This window comes from Myodes glareolus, chromosome 17 (assembly GCF_982192425.1).
Source record: "Myodes glareolus chromosome 17, mMyoGla1.1, whole genome shotgun sequence".
Taxonomy (NCBI): domain Eukaryota; kingdom Metazoa; phylum Chordata; class Mammalia; order Rodentia; family Cricetidae; genus Myodes; species Myodes glareolus.
In genome coordinates this window covers 26,636,576-26,645,695 of record NC_142042.1, presented here as the reverse complement: position 1 = coordinate 26,645,695, position 9,120 = coordinate 26,636,576, and the positions used below count along the sequence as shown (strand labels likewise).

The 9,120-nt window shown below is 40.3% G+C and overlaps 1 long non-coding RNA gene across 1 annotated transcript; it reads left to right on the top strand.

Annotated features, from left to right (window-relative positions):
- Nucleotides 1–5,840: 5,840 nt before the first annotated feature.
- Nucleotides 5,841–8,455, top strand: LOC146891200 (uncharacterized). The gene is made up of 2 exons (XR_014997576.1): nt 5,841–5,929; nt 7,546–8,455. It is a non-coding gene; the product is annotated as an uncharacterized LOC146891200 (long non-coding RNA).
- Nucleotides 8,456–9,120: the final 665 nt, after the last annotated feature.

The window sequence follows — 9,120 nt, the reverse complement described above, 5'->3', positions numbered from 1 at the left end:
ACTGCATTCCATTTTTCCTTAAGAGGGGGCTCCTGGCTGGGCTACCTGTTAGGAATAATCTTAAGATGAGCCTCTCCACCCGTATAAATAATTCAGACTAAATTAGACCAAAATAAAAGATGCCCACTTTTAATAAAGACAGCACTGCTGGGTGGCCCAGAGCATGCGAGGGGATGAAAAAGAGAGGAGCCCACACAAAACCCGGAGACCACGTGTTCTTTTTCTCGGGGGGCAGCCTAAATAGCCTGTGGGAGCGGTCCTGACCCTCCCTGGGGAGGGGTCAGCCCTTGGTGGGGGTGGGGGAGGGGGCTTGAGATGGAGCTTTCTGCTCCATTGTTACTCCATTGGTGTCCCAAGAATGAATGTCAGGGGTTGGGGTGATGCTTCCAATCCAAACACCCCAGAGTCCTTGGGTATAGTGGTGTCAGGGGGCTGGGATCTCGCTTTTGACCAAACACTGCTGAGTTACCTGATGGTCTAGAGCTGCTAGCATGGGTGTCTTTGGAGAAGCTCAACAATTCCCTGAAGAGTTTTACTTCTATGACTTATACTTTTTCTGTTAAAAATTAACAATAGCAACATAGTTGTGACCACTCAGGCAATACTGAAGCAGAGAAAGTAAAGAAAGAATTTATCTCCCTGCCTAACCACACGATTTCCTAAGGATAACCACTATCAAGAGTTTATTATGCAAAGATGCGTTACATTCTTTTATGTTGCATTTGTTTAACTCTGTGAAGCTGTGTTACTTTGCCTGCCTAAAATGCCTGATTGGTCTAATAAAGAGCTGAGCGGCCAATAGCTGGGCAGGAGAAAGGGGAAGAGGGGTTTGCATGCAGAGAAAATAAATAGGAGGAGAAGTCTAGAGAAGAGGGAGGGGCAAGAAAAGGAGAAAGGAGAAGGCGAGGAGGAAACCAGGGGCCAGTCACCCAGTCAAACAACCACCCACGGAGTCAGAAGGAAAGAAATATATATAGAACAAAGGAAGGTAAAAAGCCCAGAGGCAAAACATCATTAAAGAGAAATGGGATAATTTAAGTTAGAAAAGTAGGTTAGGAACAAGCCAAGCTAAGGCCAGGTATTCATAAGTAAGAATAAGTCTCAGTGTATTTATTTGGGATCCTGGTGGTGGATCCCCAAAGAGTTAAAAAAAAAAAAAACCAACCAACCAACCAACCAACCAACCAGCCAGCCAGCAAACAACTACACCCCACTGTATGCCTTCTACTGCTCCTCAGAACTGTCCCATTCCCAAAATGTTTATGAAGAAAGCTCACCTCCCTGACGATGCAATCCCCTGGGATATTCCTCTGGACCTTACCATAGAAATGTCTATTTTTTTTTCCCTCCAAGTCCCCTCCTTCCAGACTATGAAGTGAGTTGGGAAATGTTACATAGAGCTTCTTGGTGCTGTAACTATCTGATGATTTCAAACATTACATTAATCTTTATTTCTAGATAGCTTTCCTACTAATGAGTCTTAGAATTATTCCAAACCCTTATCACTTTCATCAAGCCCTATCTTTGTGGCTGTACAGCATAGCTATTTTCACTGGGGCTGGCTGTAACCATTGCCATCTTGAATTAGAGCAGTAATGCTCTTCCACAGAAGACCATCAAGAGGTCAGACCTGGTAATGCTCTCCTGTGGAGGGAGGGCAGCTGCTCAAGGGACTCCTGACTCCTGAGGCATGCTCTGGAACTTTCTCAAGGATCCCAAGCTCTTTCTCCCTGGGGTTGTAGAGAAGGTAAACCACTGCTGGAGTAGAAGTCTCCAGGAGGGCAGGTGCCCGAGAGTTGCCCTCTGACCTCTTCAGTGATTGCAGCAGGCGTGGTCATGAGTCATCCACGTGGCTGGGGACTCTTTCCTAACGCGGCCACCTCATTTCCTCAGAGTGTTCTGTGAGTCATGTCCACGCGTGGGACTCTTCTACAGTGTAACTGACCGCCATTGAGTCATTCACGTTCCTTTACATCACTGTAATCAACACCGTAGTTCACCAAGTGGCACGTGAACACACTCTTTTCTTTGGTCTGTCCTGCTTTGTCTGTGGTGAATAGGAGGAGGTGTTTCTTTATGTCTTCTTTGGAAAACTGCCTGCTGGAGGAAATACAGCAATAACAACCACCGTTTAACGAGCTCTTTTTGCCAAGTGTGTACCAACAAAACTACACAGTGAACCATTTTATTCTCCATTTTCCAGCTGAGGAACCTCAAGAACAGAGAGATAAACATATTCAAGGCCAGATGCCTCAAGGGCACATAGCTTCTGAGCTACAGACTCACACTCAGTATGCCAAGTTTCTTTCTCTCATAAGATACAGCATTCCATGTATACACAAATATGTATGTACATAATTGCACTACTTACCTCAGGAAGCAGAGGATTCTACTGGTGCATCTATATGAATTTTTCCTGCTTTCCCTGCCATCTTGCCCTTGGTTGAAGTTTTTCAATTCCTTTAGGCTTTTGGCGTATGAAAAAGAGGCAAACTACGGAGAAAATTATGCAATGAAAAGGTAACTGTTTTTGGTTTTCTCTCATTTATTTTCTTCCTATTTTTAGCACTTAATTTCAAAATAATTTAAGACATTATAAAAGTTTAAATTACATTACAAAGTATTTGAAGTATACTTAGAGTTTAGTTATCATTTTGCCACATCGAAATCTTATTCTCGCTTTTATGTGTGTTGTTATTTCTGAATCATTTGAGTTATGATAAAATTTTGCTTCAAATCCCTAAGCTTTTTTGCTTTTGTTTGTTTTTGTTTTTCAAGACAGTGTTTCTCTGTAGCTTTGGAACATTTCCTGGAACTAACTCTGTAGACCAGGTTGGCCTAGAACTCACAGAGATCCGCATGTCTCTGCTTCCCCAGTGCTGGGAAAAGCATGTGCCCACACCACCCAGCCCTTAAGATATATTGTCTAAGAGTAAAGATATTCAATTATTAAAGTCAGAAAAGGAAATACTAATATATCTTACTATATTATTATGTAGTATATTATTATATCTATCTAATCAATGACCAATTTTAAAATGTATTAGTTGTCCCAATAAAATGTCATTTATAATGCTCCCATCCCACCCTTTCACAGGAGTATTTCCTAATGCGAACTCTCTGTCAACGCAAAAATCCCAATCAAGACAAATCATAACAAGCCAAATTAAAAAATATCCAGGTTTAGTGGGATTCCTGTGCTCTTGGGTGTGAACTGGGAGGCCACTAACGTGACCACCAGGAGGAAGGAAAAGAGACCACAAGGAAACTTTCCAGGGAAGCAGTTTAAATAGACTGAGGGCGTGGCCAAGATTTTGGCGGGCTTGACTTAACCCTCCTCCCTGGCACAGGGGACCCTCCTTGGCAGACACAGGGATGGGGCCTCCAAAGATAGAGGCCAGACCAGGGCTTATGCTACCCTAGTCGAGAGCAGAGTCCAGTCTAAGCACGGGCATCTCGTTTAGTAGTCACATCCCTTTTGTTTCCTTCGATCTGGAATACTTTCTTAGCCTCCTGCCATGATTTTTGATATTTTTGGCAGTCTTTGTGAACTGTCTCTCAATACAGTTCTTCTTCACAAGATCGCTATCTCCTCCCTCCTATTTAGATGAGTCCTACTTAGCAAGAACACTATCTAACAGGCGCTTGTGTTCTTTTGAGCATAACATTCCAGGAATCGTGAAGCGTCAGTTTCCTCTATCTTGAGTGATGTCAACTTTGCTTATGTGATATGTGGTTGTTTTCCAGGTCTCTCATGGTTCTGTTCCCTTCTCTGTAATAATCTGTGGAGAGGTCTTTTAGACTCTAGGACTATCCTGTTCTTCACCAAATTTCAACTCAATAGTTTTAAGCATCAGTTGGCAACTTTGTCCCAGTCCATTATTTTTTATGAAGGTTGCCAAATGGTGATGTTCTATCTTTTCCTCTAAGCAAGAGAAATACCTCTTTTTCCGATTCATTATTATTCTTTATAAATCAGAAACCCATCTATTCCAATCTCAGTGCGTCTTTTCCTCCCTGGTGGCCTTAATAGTCCTGTCATTTCAAACACCTTTTTGAGCTTTCTGGTATCTTTCCTGTTTTGGTGTTATTTTTTTTCTCTTCAAGAACCTTATGTTACTTATTATAGATTTATTATTAGTTTTGATGTTGATTGGTCAAGTCTCTCCTACTTTATTTTTTACTTTTGGAGACAGGGTCTGGTTATGTAGCCCTTGTTGACAAACCTCTTGCCTCAGTTTCTCAAGTGCTGAGATTAGAGGTGTGAGATACTATGGTAGTTTGAAAGTAATTGGCCCCCATAATCTCACAGGGAGTGGCACTATGAGGAGATGTGGTCTTGTTGAAATGAGCGTGGCCTTGGAGGAACTGTGTCACTGTTGGGAAGGGCTTTGAGGTCTCCTATGCTCAAACTATGAACAGTTCGGACCACTTCCTGTTGCCTGCTGGTCAAGATGTAGGACTCTAAGTTCCTTATCCAGCACCATGTCTGCCTACACACCACCATGGCCCACCATGATGATAATGGACTAAAGCTCTGAAGCTGTAAGCCAGCCCCAGTTAAATGGCTTTCTTTCTAGGAGTTGCTGTGGTCATGGTGTCTCTTCAATAGAGACCCCATCTAGGACAGAGAGCATGCTTGGCTGAAGATTCTTCTTTTTTGGCTGGAGATTGTTATTATTATAGTTTGGGCGAGTGGAAGGGCTTGGTCCTCAGCTGGATGTTTCTGAGAAGTGGTGAAAACTTAGGGTGTGGGTTTTTGGGGAATTTCATTCACAGTCCCTGGTTCTTACTCTGCTCTTGGTGGCCACAAGGTGCGCGGCTTTGCTCCATTATGTATTTTACACCATGATGCTCAATCCCACTTCAGGCTGCAGGGATGGGGCCATGTGACCATGGACTGAATCTTCTAAAGTCATGACTCACAATAAATAACTTCATTTAATGTTATTTATCTCAGGTGTTTTGTCAAAGCAATAAAAAAAAGTTAACACAATTATCTCAGATATTTCTATTTTAGAAAAATTTAAGAATTTTTATAGAATCAGAACTTCTGCTTATAATTTGATTTGCATTATATGCCAATTTTGAGGGAATTGGATTTTTTTTAGTATTTTTCCTTTTATTTAGGCCTCCATTGCTATGAACAAAATACATTTCCACATGAGTATCTTACAATACAGTTTCACTGTTTTAATTCGATTTTAATTAATTAGATTTATTTTTAGATATTTTATTTCTGAGCTATTTAAGTGGGGTCACTATGTGATATCATTCCATCAGAGAAATGTTTATGGAGTGCTTATTTCGTTTTTGAAATGTAACTGAATTTTGCATGTTGTCTTAATGGGAAACGTGAGTCTATTACTTGAGGTTAGGATATGTATAGAAATATTATCTCCCTATACAATAATAACATCCTTGCAGGGAATGATGTCACATGCCTTTAATCTCAGCATTTGGGAGGCAGAGGCAGGCCTGGTTTACGCAGAGAGAACATGTCTCCTAAAACAATAAAGAATTCCCTTTTCTTTCTAAAACTTTGTCTTTGATCTTTTTCTTGCCTTTTAAAAGCAAGTCTGATGTCTTGATAATACTTTCTCCCACTAACCAGACATCGCGGTCCTAAGTATGGCTTGGCGCCATCTGGTGGTGGCTACTCTCTAAATGAATTTTAGGGAAGCATCAATGCTATTTGGGAATTCCTTGGATGCCTAACACAGTTTTGGTGCGGGAGAATTGTCTGTATTCTGTCAATCATGTATTTTAATAAAACGCTGATTGGCCAGGCAGGAAGTATAGGTGGGTCAACCAGACAGGAAGTAGAGGTGATGCAATGAGAACAGAATTCTGGGAAGCAGAGAGGTTCCTCTGCCACTCCTGCGCAAACCTCCGAAGAGGCAGCATGTAACATGTCCAGCTGAGAAAGGTACGGAGCCATTATGGCTAACATAGATGAGAATAATGGGTTAATATAAGTTATAAGAGTTAACAAGAAGCCTGACCTAATGAGCCAATCAGTTTATAATCTTATGGAGTCTTGTGTGTGATTTTCCTTGGGACTTGCTGGCTTGTTGGGGTACTGGGCGGGACAGAAACCCCAACAAGCCAGCCCTCATGTTACACAGTTTTGTTGTCCCGGTTTGGAAAAATTGAGCGCAAGTATCAGGGTTTGTGATGGACAGGAGATAAACATCTTCTCTGTGTCAGAGTTCATGATATCCTGGGTGTATTTAGCAAGGCTTTACTTATGTATCTCTCTCTCTCTCTCTCTCTCTCTCTCTCTCTCTCTCTCTCTCTCTCTCTCTTTCCCTCCCTCCCTCCCTCCCTCCCTCCCTCTCTTTCTCTCCATTTTAATGTAAGCTTCAAAGAAGTGAGAATTTTTATCATTTAATCCACAGTTATACTATTACTAATAATGATTCCTATCAGGGAGACATTCAGATAATGAAGGAAGTAAGAATAGATACTGAAAATTCTGTTTATATGGTATATTTGTCAATTTCTCCTGAAACTCTATCAGCCAATGGCTTTACGGTTTGGAACACTTTCATCGAATGGATACAAGATTAAAACCATTGTAGCTCCATTTCTGCTCTCGTTTTGTTTTGTTTGAATTGGGAGCTCACGTGTTCCCGGTTAGCTTTAAACTCCCTGTGTAGCTGAGGATGACCCTGAACCTGTGGTCTTCTTGCCTCCACTTCCTAAGGGCTGGGGTTATGAACATGCACCACCATGCCAAATTTATAAAGCTTCTCGATGAACTCAGATTTCCTTAATAAGGTTTTGGGAAAGTCTGTTTTTGTTTGGGGCCATAACAATTATTTTAATATTTATATGCATCAAGATTTCTTTTAACTAGAATCTATTAAGAATATATTTTCACTGATATCCAATATTTATCTAGATTTAATAGGAAATAGTTAGATAATTGAGCACTTAACTAATGAACTTAGTTCATTTGTGTTTATAATGATTGGTTTCTGATTTATCTATAGATATCTTTAATATGTTAATTTGCTTGCTTAAAAAAATAAAAAAAATATGAACAGTGACTTGGGAGGCAGGAATAGGTATATTTCTGTGAGTTTGAGTCCAGCCTGGTCTACACAGTGATCTCCAGTTTAGCTAAGGCTACATAGTGAGATCTTGTCTCAAAACAAACAGATTAAGCAATTATGCATCTAGAAAGCCCTTTGTTTTTCAGATCATTGTTCTGTTAGACTTTTATGTGCTTATCTTTATAATTCGGTGGGTTCCTCTGACAATTACCCGGTCCTTCTTTCTACTGAAAACGTTAGATGGGTAGTATTGTAGAGGTAGCACTCACAAAATGTTAACATGACTGTTACATATAGTAACTGTTTGTGCAAACACATGCTGTCAATCTTTTCAAAAATACCCAACAGTGTGTTTTCTTTAACTTGTACACCTCAAATGCTATCGCTTCAGTGCGAATTCTGAAGATCTTGGCTTGTGTTAGTTTGTTTGACTTCGTTTTCCTGACGAACCTCTGCTGTGCTGTTATTGCCCATTCCCACACAGGATTGGACCCTAGAAACTTTCCGTGGCGTGGGAAAAGCTTTGTGAGGTGGAGCTTTGCGGGAGGCGACCTGATGACAGGACACCAGCCTTGGAAGGGACTTGTGCTCATCCCTAAGTACAGAGTTCTCAGGACTGGCTTAGACTTCGAGAATGAACTCCTATAAACAGCAAGCTCGACTCCTCCCTGGCCTCTGCCTTCTCCTTCCCCTTCTCCTGTCCTCATTGTCTGTAAAAGCCCCCGTCCAGCATGTGTTGCTATGAGCCACAAACGTCCTCCTCATCAGAAGTCACTGCGCCTTGGACCTTCGAAGCTATAAGCCGAAATACCTCCTTTGGGGGTGTTCTATTATGTCATCACAAGACAAAAACAACATGATTTCAGATATTATAGAACCATATTACAGAAATGCCAAAAATCTGGCCAAGGTCTTCACATCTGTTTCTGAGTTGGGTTTGGTATATTTGTCTAAGAACTCTATATGACTTCTCATATTGAAAACCCATTGCTTTGACAATTACAAATATGCTTTACTTAACTGATTACATGTTTACTATGGTTTAAAAGCCAGTTGGCAGTTTAATTTCCTAAGAAAAATAGAAGGCTCATAGAACAGTGACTTTATTACTTTGTTAATATAGTGTCTCACTATCTAGTTCAGGCTGGCCTTGCTCTGGTGTCCTCCTTCCTCAGCATCTGGAGGGTCAGAATTAAAGTTGTATGTACTTAAAATAATTTGCTTCAAAGAAGTATTCCATTTTATTTGCTCTGTGTCCAAACTCTTATAACTAAATTAAATAAGGAAAGAATGTATTTCTATCATGTATACAATATGATTTCACTTTTGCATCCCTGTGATTTTAAATAACAAAACTTAGCTATTTAAAAGAAATAAATCTACTTAAAGTGTGATGGGTGAAGTTTATTTTTAAGAGTGGGAAAATATTTAAATATGAAAATTAATGATCATACAAGACATAGAAAGAATTTACTTTTAAGAATGAAATGCCATAGGGCTCCTTTTGAGAATAATAAAAATACATTCAATTGTTTTCTAGGTTTCGTTGCTTATACTTGTGATGCTTGCCCTTAAAAAATAGAATGATTGCTGTGAGTTCAAGGATGACCTGGGTTATGCAGTGAGCTCCAGACTAGCTTGTGCTACACACAGAGAAAAAAAATCTTTTCTCTAAAACGATTTGATTTTTTTTTAAACAACATAAAAAATCTGAACAGCCTAAATAATAATTCATTTTTACATCCCACTAGAACCAAAACAAAGCAAAAACAACCCATCCCCATAGGAACCCTAAACAGAGTAAACTTTTGCCACTCTCAGATACCAAGTCCCAGCAAAGAGCATAGTTTGCAGACATTGCCATCTAGTGTCCAACTTTGGAATTTATTTGCAAGATTCTTGTAATCTAAAGTGACTGATTTCAAAATGTGAATAGACTCTTGACTGAAATTTGAAGCAGAACCAGAGGTCAAGGATTTCTTTCCTCTTCTCCTCCGTTCCCTCTTCTCTCCTCCCATCACACTTTCATTTCCTCCCCACTTCTCCCCTCTCCTCCCCT